General features: G+C 39.6%; 1 protein-coding gene across 1 annotated transcript in view; it reads right to left on the minus strand.

Annotated features, from left to right (window-relative positions):
• The window catches only part of CPNE1 (copine 1), a 35,913-nt gene that overhangs the window by 7,207 nt on the left and 12,113 nt on the right, over positions 1–16,593 (minus strand). The window lies entirely within an intron of this gene.

The following is a 16,593-nucleotide window of genomic DNA, read 5'->3' on the forward strand; positions in this document are numbered from 1 at the left end:
CAGATCAGACCTGAGTCCGAGTTCTAAGCCCAACACTGCCCAAAATACAACCGTGATCCAGATTCTGCTCCCCAAAGTCTCTTCCTTCAGTGATTCCCCACTAACCCTGGGGATCTACATCTTGAGGTAGCGTGACAATCCTCATGCTGATTCTCCTAGCCTCTAATCAGCTGTTCAGGTCCAGCTCCTATTTGCACAACCTAGTCCAAGCCCATCACCTCTCACCAGCCTTACTGCGTCACCTTTTAAGAGGTCTCCTTAGCCTACCTATGCCATTCTCACCTCTTCTCATCCTCACACCAACAGGTTACTCTCAATACAGCAACTATGGTGACCCTGTTAAAACACGGGTCATGTCATACCTCTACCAAAACCCAATAAAGATTTCCCATTCCTTAGAAAAAACCCAAACTCTGTGTTGGCCTACAAGGTCATGTAGTGGTAAAGAATCTGCCTGCCAATGCAGAAGCTGCAGGAGATGAAGGTTCAATCCCTAGGTCAGGAAGATCCCCTGGAGGATGGCAATTCACTCCAGTATTCTTGCCTGGGAAATCCCACAGACAGAGGAGCCTAGTGAGTTACAGTCCATGGGGTTGCTCAGAGTCGGACACCACTGAGTGACTGTGCACACACACAAGCACACACTAACAAGGTCTTGAAAGATCTAGATCTGACTTGACCCCTCTTGCTCATTCTGTTCCGGCCACACAGTCTGCTTGTCATTCCACAAATATGCTTGTTTCTACCTCAACACCCAGAAGGTTCTTCCCTCTTTTAATCCACATGGCTTGCTTTTGCCTTACAATGTCTCTAGGTCTCTATTCAAAACCATCTTCTCTATTTTGAATGAAAAGGTTCTCCTTTTCTGGCCATTCTGAAATTTCAACTCTACTTCTACTGATACATCACACACTTATTTCCTGCTTTTTTTCTCTTTAGTATTTATCACCAACATACTGTATATATTTATATGCTTTGTCTTCCCCATTAGAATGTACACTCCATGAGGGAAGGGATACTTATCTGTTCTTTCCACTGCTCTATCTCAAGCACCTAGATAATATTTGTTGCATGAAATCTGAAAGGCCATCTCCAGCCCCTGCTTCCATCTCATCCTGGTCTCAACTGATTGGCTGTCAAACAGCACCAAAGCATCTCCGGTTCATCCATCTCCTTTGCTAGAAACACTATCTTCTTGCATGGATCACCATGACGTCCATATAAACCCGTTTTCCTAAGTCACTGTAACAGTTATCCTCAGACTCTTCACTAACCCTCTGTCCCCGCTGACCAATACACCTGCAGACCATCTGTGCCAAGAGTGCAGATGAGATCAGATCCCTCACCTAGCCTCATCTAGCATCCCAGGTTTCCCAGCACTATACCCCAGGATGCCTCTAGCCTCAGCCTCCCCTAAATCAACCCTCAAGTCAATCCCTTGCCCAACCCAGCCCACAGTCAGTGCTATTCCTATCTTGGTGCCTCACGGTCTCCATCTCAAATGCTGTTATCAAGCAAAACTGGAATGATTTTTAAGAGTTCAATCTGCTTCATATACTGTCCTTCCATAGCATCTGAGCCTTTGCTTGAATGTATCCAATGATGGAAAACCCACCACTCTTATAATTCAATTATCAGAAAGTCCTGCTCCATCAAGTTCTATCCAAATCAACCCAAGTGAATTCTCACTTCTATACATTATTCCTATTTCTTCAATCTAAAATTCGACAAGAAAGCTTTATTTCATCGCCCTCTGAGAACCATCTAAAACCTGGAAGCAGTGAACCCCAAGCTAAAATCTGGAGAAATAGCCCTAGTTCTTTTGAATATTGCCACCAAAATGTGGATTTTAGACTTCTGACCAGAAGTCACTGCTTTGCAGATTCCCCAGGACAGATCTCAGAGAACGACACATACTCCCTAAGGGAATGGGACTGTAACTTAAGCCCAGGTCATAACTGGACCCCACACTTCTCACTTTGCACGTTCTCTCAGGCAGTGTTCGCACAGTACGGAGACAAGGAAGAATGCTCATTTCACTACTGCTAAAAAGTGGAAAACGTGAGACAGCTTAAAGGTCTATCAGTTAGGTGGTGACTAAGTAAATTACGGTAATTAGTCAATGGAATGCTGAGCAGCAAGTAAATAAACAATTAAGGCAGAAGTATATTGGTAGAATATGAAAAAATAAAGTTGCAAAAAATGGTAAGAAAAGTTAACCCCATTTCAAACTTCAGTTGTATGTGAATACACAATAGATTTAAATATATATGCAAAATAAATACAGTCACATTAAAAAATGGAAGACACACCAAATAAATGCAACTTTTAGGTACACTTCAGAGGAACAGAATAAAGGTGGTAATTTTATATACTCTTAGACACTTCTAAACAACAACCTAGGTGGCATAGTGGTAAAGAATCTGCCTGCCAATTCAGGAGACGCAGGTTTGATCCCTCGGTCAGGAAGACCCCCTGGAGAAGGAAATCGCAACCCACTCCAGTGTTCTTGCCTGGAGAATCCCATGGACAGAGGAGCCTGGCGGGCTACAGCCCATGGGGTCACAAAGAGTTGGACACAACTGAGCAACTCTCACGCACAGACACTTCTATATTATTTCAATATTTTAAACTATTTTGTATTTTTTAAAGGGACTCAACTTTTCCCCCCAATCCACTCCTCCAGGTCCTCCTGACAATATCCTAACCCCAAGCCTCCACACATAACACCTTGCACATAACTCCAGACCGCTTTGTTTCCTGCCTCCTGTTTTTTCATCCTCTCAGTCTTACCTAGTCGTCCTTGACACTTTCCTGAAAGTCTCCACGCTAACTAGAAGCCCTGTATATATCTGCTCACGGCCCTTAGGTTCAAAGCCTAATTCCCTAGCACAGCCACCTCGTGGCCCAACTCTAGAGGACCAATCTATACAGAATTAAGTAACTGTGTAATATGATGATTTTGCATCTATAATGCAACCTTCAAAGCCTTTTCTGATTGTTCTACCTCCTGTCATTCTACCACCGACCCAACTAGTCATTGAAGGCTATTTCTTGATCCTCAAACACACACACAGCCACACACACTTGCTGATACCTGAGTTTCTTCCCTAGCAAATGCCTTGTCATCCATGGTTATGCTATGACATTATTCCTTTCCGAAGTCTTGCCCGCCTTCCCCAGGTCGTATTTCTCTCTCCTGTGGATGACTGCAGCAGTTTCTTCAGCAGCTTTTCTGTATATACATGTGCACACATGCAGGCATACACACACACAAAATTCATCAGCCAAACAGAAACCAGCTCATGCCATTTCTCTGCTTAAAACTCTGGAATGGCTTCCCAAAATGCTCAAAATAAAATAATCCAAAGTTCTTACCACAGTCTACAAGGCCCTGCAAGAGCTGACCCTCACCTAACTCATCATCTTGTTATGTACCTTCCAGACAGGTTTCATTTCTGATCCACATACACTCAACATCCATCTCATTCTTCACTTCAGAGCCTCTCTGCACTATCTGCCCCCCTGTGAAAGTGTTAGTCGCTCAGTTGTGTCTGACTCTTTGGGACCCCACTGACTCTAGCCCTCCAGCGTCCTCCATCCATGGGAGATTCCAAGCAAGAATACTTCCCCCATATATACTCCAGAAAATAAATAAGCTGTATTAGAGTAGGAACTATGTCTGGTTTGCCTATCTCCTTATGTATAATACCTACAATAGTACCCATCCTATAGTAAGAACTCAGCAAATATTTAGTGACTTAATGTTGAAACCATTACATCAGAATTTTTACTTTTGTCTACCTTCATAATCTGGACTCCTTGGAGCTAGGGGCAGGTATCATTTCTGCATCCTTAATACTAGTGCTTAGTTGGTACTCAACCATTCACTGATTAAAAGGTACATTCACTGATTAAGAGCTTCTGCTCAACTCAAACCTTCAGGCCTCTTCCATTTGAACTAATGTCAGGCAGTAACACAGAAGTTGTACTCTTCTACAAACTAGCCTTTACAATTTAGAGGCAGGACTCCTAGAACTCAATGTTAAATGACAAGTCAACTTAAAAAATGGGTAAAAAAAAATTCTGATCTGATACTTCACAAAGGAAAACATATGAACTGGAAATAATCTAAGGAAGAAGTCATTAATAGCACTGGTTACCAGGGAAATAAAAATTAAAACCACAGTGAGATATTATTACCTACCCGTCACAATGGCTAAAAGTAAAAAAACTGACAACGCCAAATCTTGGCAAGGATGTGAAACCCTCACACGGTGTAAGCGAAGGTGTGAAAGGTACTGCTTTGATGGTCTGGGAGCTTATTAGAAAACCAAACACATACCTAGTCTAAGAGCACCCACGTCCTAGTCTTTTATCCAAAATAAATAAAAACATTATGTTCACGAAAAGACTTGTACATGAATGTTCATGGCAGCTTTATTCATAATAGCCAAAAAGTTGAAACAGCCCAGGTATCCATCAGTATAAGAACGGTATGTTTGGATATGTAAGAGAAAACTGCTCAGCAAAAACAGAAACAGACTATTCATATCTGCAACATGAATGAATCAGAAGCATAAAATGCACTTACACTCTATCAAGTTTTAGGACAGGAAAAACTATTACAAAAAAAATTCAGAATAGTGATTGTTCTTCCCCTGTTGCCCAGGGGAAAAGCAGGTATTAACTGTGAAGAGGCAGAAGACAATTCTAGGGAGAATGTAAGTTCTTTACCTAGATGGGAATGTGAGTCACAGGTGTATTTGCCCTTTTCATCTAATGGTACACTGAAGTTATATTCATCTTATTATATGTAAATTGTATCAACCCTCTGTCCCAAAACTCATAAACTATATTCAACTCAAGGCATACTGAAATGTTTATGGGTGAAGTACGCTGATGCTTGCAACTACTTTGAAATGCACCAAAAATTAAAATGATTTATGGAATGGATAGATGTAGTAAAATATGCGAAATTTTAAACTATACAATCTAAGCGGTGGGTATATGGGAATTCACTGTATAATTTTTTCAACTTTTCTGTTTGTTCAAAGTTTTCGTAATAAAATGCTAGGGAGTGGGAGAAAAATGGAAGGGGACTTCCCTGGTGGTCCAGTGGTTAAGAATCTGCTTTCCAATTCAAGGGACACAGGTTTGATCCCTAGTTGGGGAACTGAGATCCCACATGCCATGGGGGAACGAAGCTTGTGCGCCACAACTAGAGCCCCCTTTTGCCACAACTACTGAGCCCGCATACTGCAATGAAAGATCTGCATGATGCAACAAAGGTCCTGTGTGCTGCAACTGAGACCTGATACAATCAAAAGAATTTTTTTTAAATAAAACAATGATGAGGGAAAAACTTAAATGGAAGACTACAGGTTTATTCCTGATACTCTGAGTGAACTATAAGAGCATTAGCAGCAGTTAACTGTGGTGGTAAGATTATAGACAACAACTGGACCTGTGGCTCTTCCCCTCTATAACTTCTTAAAAGATCCCAGAAAAAGATGCTTTTGAGCTGAGTCAAACACATGGGGGGAGTAAGGAGCTTCCTCTTGTGCCAGGCCTCAATTTCTGGTAGGCCAGAGCCTTCTATTTCTGGTCTGTTACCAAAACCACCTTCTTCACAGCTGGTCCTAATCTTGTTTGTTTCTTCTCTGCCCAGACTAAAACCACAATCGGAGTGCTGTGGGCCCATATCTGTCTCAGAAGCATACAGGGCTGGCTTTCATTCTGAGAGGTCAGAGCTTCCTGGATAACTAGTTTTGTTTTTTCACAAATCTGATTTTTACTTTCTCATAGTGCTTCTTATAAGCTAATTTTATAATGTGCAGTTTTCCATCCTTTGAGTCATATTGCCTTTAAACTTTCAAATGCATGGGTTTATTCTCCTAAATCCTGTTTATCTCCTTTAAATTTCATCTCCAAACCTGCCCATTTGGAAATTTTCTACAGTTAAAACTAGTCCGTGTCACTCTTCTATCTCATATCCCTTTAACAGCCACATACTTTACACCAATCTCATTTACTTTTCAACTACGGTCATTAATCTCATGGGATTTTCAGTATCCTTTATAGAGATTGGAATTTTATAAAACTTTATTAAATATAAGATTTAAGTGCGTCAATAAAAGAATCTCAAGAATTTTTTCATTTATTTTTGCAAGAGATCTGGCTAATATTTGTCAGGTCTTTTGTGTACTTGCTTCTGAATCAGCGCATCTTGCCTGGATGTCTGTAATCATCTAACTGGTCTCCCCATTTCCACTCTTGGTCCTTTCCCATCTGTTTTCCACGGTGAAGTCAGAAATCTTCCCTGACTCCAACCAACAAATCCCAGCTTCTCACAAACCTATCAAAATGTGTAACTTACTTGCATACTATCTATTCCCCCTACCAAATTATAAATTCAACAGGGGATGGACCAGATTTGTCTTATTTCCATTCCAGTGACTCATACATAGCAGGTGCTTTATAAATAACTGCTAAGTTAATGCTAAAAGAAAGGAGTGGTAACTTAAGGATCCTCAGAAATAACCCAAATAAAGCCCTGGCCTGATGCTAAAGCCATCAAGGGAGAAGTGAGCAGTCTAGGAACATCCAATACAAAAGACTAGCTTGTTCTCTCTCTGTGCACCCACAATTCACATCTTTCCACCTGGGGAATTGCAAATGGAAACAACTGAGTGTTCAGCAACCACTTTTTCTGCTTCTGCTTTCCACCACTTGGGAGTCTCATTCCTTTCATTTGCCCTTGTAGCTTGCTTTCCTCTGCTTACCCCATCACCAGCCAAACTTAGAGCTTCCCACGCCTCATACCGACAGGATACTTTTCCCACTGCTCCTTAAAGAAACTATACTCTCATTTTTATAACTTAAAACTCACGTTAGAAATAAAAAGAAACTGAGTGATCATCTGATTCTCAATTCAAGACGAAGAGGAAAGGTGTGATTTGGTAGAGACATCCATGGGTAAGTAAAATGAGGACTAGAACTCAAATATGCTGACTCCCATCTAGTCCCAAGACTTTGGGCTGTAGTTATACCCTTCTCCACTGAAAGAACCTTCCTTCTTCTATTAATAGTGATATGATACAGTGGGCAAGAGTATGAGTTCTGCAGTGAAGTGACCAGGCTGCAAGTACTGGCTTTACTCCTTTCTAGCCACAATGATACTACTACACACCCACCAAAATGTCTCATCTATGCGATTTGGGCAGAATTCTTTTTCACTAAATCTTAGGTTCCTCATGTGTAAAGTGGGAGGTATTATCTATTTCTAAAAAAAGAACAACATCATAAATAATGTATGCAAGATGCTGCGTACAGACTCAGATACTATTATTACCAATAAACGTTAGCTGTTACTATTATCCTTCAAGTCTAGCTCTCAAATGTCCCCTTGTCATGATCTTTCCAGCACTCAACTTCTCACTCAGGACTACTATACTCGATCCACACAACCCTCCTGGCCTGTCAATGAAATAACAAGTTTCTTTAGAAGATACTGCTTCAGTATCTATGTCACAGGGCACAGATCTGAGCACACAATGGGAATTCAAAACACCTGAGGGAGGCTTGCAGTAGTGTGTTGGGGCAGGGTTGTATAGTTTACGAGAGGACTGTAAACAAATTTTCTAAGTAGGTGGCCTCCTTAAAAGTTTGAACCACAGAAACCGGGCAAATGCTAAAATCAGGGCTTCCCTTCCCCTTTGAGCCAGTTAACTAGCACTCAACTGTTGATAGGGAATCCCACTGTCTGCCAACCTGGAGTAACTCACTCTGTATTTTCTTTGGCTTCCCCTACCCCTACCTTGTGAGATTTTAACTTGGCTCTTCATAAACCAAGAACAGATCTTTCCTCCTGGATCCAGATGGATTCAATTCAGTGCCAATCGAGCTGAAACTCATCAGTCCTTCACACTCAGCAGTTATTTCACTGCCTTCCTCCTTTCCCAAAAGCCTAACAAGGCAAGGCACCAGCCTTCAACCCTATTTCCAGGCTGTGAGGAAGAAAAGAGCACCCATCTGTATGGCAGGATCACTCATTCACAAACCAGGGCCATGCTCTCACTCCTGTTGCCTACCTTGGCACGCTGCAGCAGCTCACATGCTGGATCAAATCTTGAAAACCCATCAGGAAGGTCTCCATAAGCTCCCAATGGGGAGAAGACCACTCATGGAATACTCTCTTCTCGTAAGATTGAAAAGACAAATTACACCCACCGCCACCACTCTTCCTTTCCTTCTCTGCATCAAGGGACATGAAGGAGGACAAGTATTTCTACCCCTGCCTCTCCCTCTGTAACTCAGGAATCCCCCAAATTTAAATCAGTAGCCTAAGGGACAGTCCTCTTGTGTCACAAGCTGAACCAAATAGATAAAGCCTTACTACAAAATTCTTTATTCATTTAATGGCTACTAAAATTGTGTTTATAAACTAAAATCATAAACAATAATTTGGTTTAGATCCATATATTAAGAAGTCTGGTTGTCATGCAGTACTTGGCAATACTAAAAAGCTTAAGATATGCATGTTTACATAAAAAGTGAAAAATGGGAAAATTTGGTATAGTAAATGGTCACAGGGTTTCTCATCCTGCTATATTTCTGCGGTCAAAGTTTGAAAGCCACCGATCCAACGCCAATGTCCCAAAAAGACTTGTCCAAATATGGGCAAATCCAACCATTTGTGTCCAACTCTCCAAAGGAAATCTAGCTTAAGGAGAGAATATGGGGAAGGAATCAAACCAAGGAACACACAGCCTTCAAAGCAAAATAAGGCTGTATCAGAGTGGAAGGTTTTCCTCATGACTGAATGAGCTTAAACAAAGCCTCCACCTTCTAACTTCAAAATGAGCAACTGGAGTATGGGCACAAGGCTGGAGCCCCTTCCCCAGCTGGCTCAGGATCCATGAGAAGAGTGATGCCAATGGCATCATGCACCTCCCTGCACCCCAACCCCCAAAGGTCAAGGAGAGGCAGGAAACAGCTAAGGAAAGGAGGGGCTCTGCCTCGAGTCACACAGACAGATGATCATTTAATTCTTTCCCTTATCAAAGAGACTTTGGGCAAGTTATTTTGCTTCTCTTTGCCTGGATTTCTCCATCTGTAAAGTGGGGATAATAACAACATCAACTTTACAGGATCGTTGTGAGACTTAAATGGGATCAACTGTGGAAAGTGCCCTACATGTGTTGACTGCTCCTCTGTTCAGTGCTCATAAATGGTTCCTTTTACTGTTTAATTACCTATTTGGTGGTTGACATCTCTGGTCTACCTGCTCCAGAGAACTTAACTGGCAGGAAAGGAACAGCAAGGGAAACGAAGACCCTTTCCTCTCCTAATGAAATCTTCAAGCTTAAAGGTGAAAATGCTATCACTCAGGAAAAGCCATAAAGCGATAGCCAGACCAATATTTTTAGTTCCACTGGTGTTTCATTCAAGGTTCAAATTAACTACAGATTTCCAGCAAGAAATGAAATGGCTGGGTTCACAGAAGTTTAAAACCAGATATAATGAGATTATCTAACTTAATCCCATTTTGTTCATTAATCCTATTAATCCCACTGAAGACAGAGAAAGGAAATGATTAGTCCTGGGACACACAGTAACTTGGGTGAACCACAACTTGACTCCCTGAGGATGTGGTTTCCACCCATTTTACCAACATCCCACACTTTGTAATCCAATTCAATCCAAAACCCACTTGGCCACTGAAAGAGCAGTGGGCTCATGTGGCCTCCATCTACACTAACTTTGCACACAGATCGAAAATAATTCTGCATCCACCACACGTTTTCTTTCGTTATTTGTCTGCCAAGGCAGGAATGGAGACACTGTGGTACTCCATATTTATTACATTTTTTCAAAGGAATAAACTTTAAATTACAAGCATGAATATAGCACATAAAGTAGAATTTGCTTCAGAAAATGAATTATACCCAAAATTTCAAAGAACACCAACTGGGCAGTCACTTCTGCCTTCAACCTGCCCTGCTGGAATCTATGTATTATTTAAATGAGACATCTGCCTCTATTGCCTGCAGTGTATGTCTGAGACAACAGTACTAGACCACCTTCCTCAGCATCTCCAGGACAAGGACATCAACAAGAACTTGTGCATCTGCAGTGTGCAATGTGACCAACGGCACAAAAGGAGCTTAGTTAATGAACAAAAGCAGCAGAACCAGAGCCCTTGAGTCCTACCTACAGTTGATAATGTAAGCCCCCTCACTGGAATAAATTTACAAGGCATACACAGGAGAACTTAAGATGGGTGGATCTGCAGAATTTCTGTTAGGGAAGTTGAGAAGTTAAAATGAGGATTTGAAAAATGAACACACATTACAGACACACGCGGATCTGCCCACTTGCCATTGTGGATGGGGTGTGGGTGGAGGGAGATTCTAGCTCTGTGGCTGCTGCTGGTTGCAGGATCAGGGCTTTTACAATATAAAGCTGTCACCTAGTTAACCTCCAGTGCAACGAATAAGAAAGGTAACTGAGGCAAGCTCTCAAAAACAAACCTGCAAACACAACAGGAGGGGTAAAAGTGAGCAGGAATGCAACAACATTTGAACACCCAAAAGTGAAGAAACAGCTGAAAGAGGCAGCAGAACTAAGAGAGAAATGACAGGGAATAACTTTTTTTATACTGTAAATCTGGCCTGTCCGAAAGGGTAGTTTTGAACCACATGTGGCTATTCACCACCTAAAATATGCTTAGTTCAAGTCATAATGTGCTATAAAATATACACTGAATCTTGAAATCTTAGTACAAAAAAAGGAATGTAAAATAGTTCAATAATCTTGTATTGAGTATATTTAAAGAAATTGTAACATTTAAGATCTACTGGGATAAATTATATCCTTAAATTTCACTTGTTTCAACCTTTTAAATGTGGCTACTGGAAAATTTTAAATGACACTGATTCTTTTTTCTATTGGACAGTGCTGCCCAAGATCTCTACACTTGTGCTGCTCAGTACAGTAGCCACTAGTCACATATAATTCAATTACTGCATTAGTGCAGATGAGAACACTTCCACTGCAGAAAATTCTACTGGACAGTGCTGGTGAAGAACAAGAACTAAAAGGTAGACATTTTACACAGAAAAGCTAAGACTGTTTTGAAATGTATCTAAGCCCAGAAAGGAATGCATAACTACTATGCATGTAAGTGGTTAAGTTGAAGGAGAAATTCACAATTCTGAAGTGTTTATCAATGTCTTCTTAGACCGCTTGTTTATAAAAAGTGTAATCTGGCAGATACTCAAAAGACTGTTAAAAAGGGAAAAGATTCTGGCCTTCGGCTAGGTCAACACATCCCTAGAACCAACGCTTGCCTTGTCTGCCTGCCCTGCAGACCATTCAGCTCAGTCATACCACTTAGGCTGCTGGAACCTCAAGCTATGCTGTTATGGGATAACTTAAAAGCTCTCAGGACAGGCAGAATTTGAGATACTGCCACTGTGTTGCCTCAATCATTTCATTCTACTAAACTAACAAATATTGTGTCCCCAAGAACCCTAGTTAAGAGATCACACGTAAGGCTTCCATTACACTTGTTTCTGTCCCACCATTTAGCAACTGGTTAGGAATCCCTTTATCTATTGAAAGTTCCAGTGGGTCATGAGTATATACCTTGTATATATACAAGCACAACTGAGCACTTGTATCATTTAAAACTTAAGTCTTTAGACTTTTTTAAGTCATTTAAGTCTTTAAGACACTGAAGAACAGGTTATCTTTTATACTCCCTTTTCCAAAACAATGTGTAAGTGCTAGAATGCACAACACTGCACAAAACACTTACTTAGCATGAGTTAAATGGCTAGGCTGTATATCCATATGAAACTGTCGGTAAAATATGTTTCCAGTTCCAACCTGCCAATTCAGTGGTCAGAGAAGCAAAGATGATTAGCATTATTTACTTCAGTAAGAGTAATGCAACTAATGCAAGTCTTTCTACCACCTAAGCCAGATTTATAGCAGAGGGATCCTCCCGGGCCCACACCACAGAAAGGAGTTATGTATAAAGGATATGACATTTTTTGTATTGCAACCCAACACATAGGGAAGGGCGGAACAAAAGACAAAAGAGGAAATTAGCAATACCACCTGTTAGTATGGTTTAAGACCACACTAAGTAACTGAACTTCCTTAAGACTTTCCCACTCTGCAAGGGCTAACAAGTGACTTCTTGTACAATGTGGTGGTTACATTTGATGTGTAGCGCAAATGCATAAATGACAAATCTTATTTCACTAATCAAGAGCGGTAGGGGAACTCACACTCACTCCAACTCAATTAAGTTAGGGTTACAGAGAGCGGTGAGGGGGCTTCAGTCTAAGTAAAATTTAATAGTGCTGGTTACTAGGCAAGCTTACTGTATAAGCATGTAAAAGGGGAAAATTGACAGCATCAAAATAGGGAATCGAACACCAAGAAGCAGTGTGATACTGGAATACTGGGATGTGTTATGATTACTTAACATCTCTGACTCTGTCCATATTGAATTATGTTCTCTGCCTGGTCATGGCTCTATTTTCCCCAAATAGGCACCACCTCCTTTGCTTGACATGAAACGGCAAGCCATCGGTTGACTAGGAAAACTGATAAGAGACTATTAAGTCGCTAAAATCCGAGTCCAGATGTCTGGAGCAGCTAGAGGGCCAACTCCAATGTTCTGCTGTGCTATTTACCCACTTCTCTACAGCTGGTGTTTGCTTAGTCTCTATGACCTAATGGTCAATATTTTTGCTGGCAAGAGGTTCCTGGGGCTCTCAACAGAATTTATGGAATATGGTTAATGAGCACTACTTTCCTTTCTCCGGAGTTTTAAGAGTGCTGCCCTTTGGTCGCTGGGGCTGGAATGTTTGCCCCAGGTGGCTTTTTCCCCTTCAGTAGGAGAACAGTATGTAGAAAAGCAGTGCCTTGGTTGCTAGTTGCTAGTTATGGTGATGCAAAAAAGGAGCCATATGCTTGTGAGATCCTCTGGCACAAAATAGCTAAGGCACCAATAACAAATCCAAGAACAGCACAGTGAAGAATTAAGATTTACACAAGCAGGCACCAACAAGAGATGAGCCCGCTTACTGGTTGAACAGGTTCCCTAAAGTCACCACAGCATCAGAGGATTGTGCCACCACCAGAGTACACTCTTCCAAGGGCATTTTAAAATAAGTTAATGTCATCTACCAGATTCCATGCTAAAAAGAAGAAGCGGAATATCAAGCAATTTTTTTAATTAAAAAGAATAGCCATTAAGTTTGGAGTCTACCATATCCCATAAAAACTCCACTTTTGGGAGTAAGGAGAATGGTGGAAATGTACATAATTGACAGATAATTACTTGCTGTAAAACAATGGAAAGTAGACAACCGTGAGTTATAGAAATTGAGTAATCTCTCCTGAGCAAGAAAAGGAGACATATTAGCACACAGTCCACTCTTTTAAGATGGTAAAGACCATTCTAGATATTTCTGGATATTCCAAACAGCTGATTTCATTCTGTAATTTTTCAAATGCTTAGTCAAACTGTCATGATTTTAAAAACAGCTCAGCAACTATCTGGAATTTATTACGTCTAGTCTAAAACTTTCTCAAACAAGCTGGGAATTCAAACTCAAATTCAGGCTAAAACTTTTAAGATAAAGAAAAAAGTTATAAACATTTTTCAAGAGTTCTGGTTAAAAGGAACAGCCCGCTATTTTCTCTGCAACTCCAATTCAGTTTTTTGTTTTTTAAAGAGACTCTATGGAGTTTATGCAAACTTTTTATTTGCTAATTTTTTTCCAGAAGTTGAACAAACGTGGAATGGACAAAATCAGAGCATCAGTGTCAGAAACCAGCAATATTTTTGATTTCTAGCCCCACTTCCCCACTTCAAATACCTAACATACTCATGCAAAAACAAAGAAGGAAAACAAAGTTTTAAAGATATGTGCAAGTGACAATATATTCTGAATATTTCTTTTCCCATTTCCTAACCATTAAAAAAAAAAAATTCACAGCCCCCTTTAAGACTCCTTTCATGAAAAGGAGCATCTGGTTTCCAGTTCTTTCTCAGTCCACATTAAAAAAGTGGCTTGCTAGCAAAACACACATAGTAAGTCTGAAAAAGTGGATACCACAGACATGACCTAGAATCAAGATTCCTCCCTGCAGTTCCAGGTATCCTCTTCTTTCCATACTTCAGCATTAGCAGACAAGGATAAGCAACAATCGTTATCTCCAAGATCACCAAAGCCACGTTTCCAAAGGCACAAAATATTTTCAAGAGTTTTTAAAAGACCCCAAAATATCTAATGGTATAGCTCAATAGAGTACGTCTGTGCAGTTAAAGCATTAAAAGCATCAGCCTGTTTTATTTCGTGACAAGTTTATTGAACAATATTCAAGACTTCATCTATAAAAACAAAAGTCTCTGCTGAATGAAGCCAAGGCAGTATTTTGCTGGCAATGTTGTGGCCATATTGGCAATAAGTCATTTTATTGTGTCTGCTTTCTAAAGTTTGGACTACTACAGAACTGCCAGTAAAACAATTTAAATGTTTGCAAGAGTGGGAAATAATTTTTTAAAGTAATCACCGCCAGAAATTCTTCCAGAAAATTTAACTAGCAGCAATTTTACATCTTCTTTACTCATTTTTAAAGTGTTCTTCAACTGATTGGTGGATTCATTTTTAAACACTTGACCCACACCTGTACACAATGACAGAACCCAATAAAAGGGACTCAGCTTGATTAAGGCTTTTGTGCATCCTTATTTTCATCCAAGGTACTTCCATCCAAAATGTATGTCTGTTTACTTCCATACACAGCCCTATATTTTCATCCAGTGGGTTAAGACTGACCTAATTACACTGAGTATTACTCTCTGAAATTCCAAATAAAGTTTCCTAATGGAATTTCCACTATGAATGCTTTGACAACTTGAAGCACAAAACTAGAAACTTATCACTTAATAGTGTTGTTAAAAAAAAAAAAAAGCCACTAATTCTACATCCAAACTACAGTGCACACAGAACACACCTCCAAATGTTGCTTTGGAACTAAATGTTTCACTGAAGTTCAAGAAAAGTTTACAAGTTTGCTTATTTATAAAATACATTTTATAGATTTCACTAACCCTTTAAACTAAAAAAAAAAATAAAAAACATAAAAAATGGAGGGGGGACCCACTAAATCTAAAAGTTTCTCTTCTATTAATGTCAGAGTCACCAAAAACAGGCAATAAAGTTTACACAGAAGATTGAAAACATCATGATAGTGTTAACAAATGCACAAAACTTTGAGCAAAGCTTTACAAATCCTTCATACCATACAAAGCAAATGAGAAAATAATGTAAATTTTCATCCCAAACCTTATTCTTAGGAGAAAATTTGCAGGAAGAGAGGTATGAATAGTTTCACAGAACATATTTTCAAGAATTTTTTAAAAACTCAAACTCCAATCAGAACTAGATGAACAGTATGCTTAGCAGTTAGCACTATGTTAATAAGTCTTAGATACACAAAAATCAAGTTCCAGAGGGCAAAGTATTTAATTACATTTCACAACAAGAGAAGCACTGTTGTGAGACCAAATATGAAACACAATTCTCTCCAATTTCTACACAAACCACTATTTTTTAAATTTATTTAATTTGGTAAACAATGAAATCAAGTTTTCCTTTTTAGCATTTATCTAAAATGTACGAATAACAAAGTAGTTGCAATGAAGTATATGAAATATTTAATAAGAATTTATGAACACATAACCAAAATAAATTGTGAAAAATAAAGACTTTCATCTTCAAACAACCCATTTTTCTAAAATGAAAATAGCTTTCCAATTGGGAAAAAAATCTGCAGTTGAAATAAGATTCCCAAGCAGTGCTGAAGTTTTCTGCACTCTCTGTCTTTGGAATGAGAAATGATTACTTAACAGAAAACTTAAATTGAACAGCATATACAAACATATTGCTTTTTTAGTTGAGGAGGCAATTATCTAGTGATCTGTCAAAGCAAATTTGTATTCGTGAATTACCAAAAGACCCACAACACAGCCATCTCGTCTTTGAAAGTCTAAATAATCCTTTCCCTAAACAAAAAATCCTGTACTGTCAATCCTCTAAGATTGTAGTGATGAAAAGGCTTTCCAAATCTTACCACACAAATGAAACTGTTGCCATTCTTAACTCTAAATTACAAGAGACGCTGTATTTAAGCGTTCTGCTGAATTGCAACACCAAAAAGGCACTATTTTTCTTAAATAGAAAATACTTCTTTTAAAAGGCTGACCCCTTTACAAGTACATTGATTTGTAGGAAATGTTGGGGATGTTTCAAACCAAGACAGAGGCCCATGTAAAAGACAAATTTGTTTTTCATGATATCTCACCAATCTCCCATTCCGTTTATAATATGTGACACATCTTTAGAGCATTTTAAGAAAAGTAACCATAAGTAGAGCCTTTTGCGGCAGTGAGTAGGACGTTGTAAGGCAAATGTTTTCATGACAAGGACACTCACCAACCAGAACCCATGTGGTCCTCCTGCCTTAGTGTCCTGAATGCCAAAGTATGAAAGGGCAAGAAGT

The sequence above is a fragment of the Bos taurus genome, chromosome 13, assembly GCF_002263795.3.
Source record: "Bos taurus isolate L1 Dominette 01449 registration number 42190680 breed Hereford chromosome 13, ARS-UCD2.0, whole genome shotgun sequence".
In the NCBI taxonomy this organism is placed as follows: Eukaryota; Metazoa; Chordata; class Mammalia; order Artiodactyla; family Bovidae; genus Bos; species Bos taurus.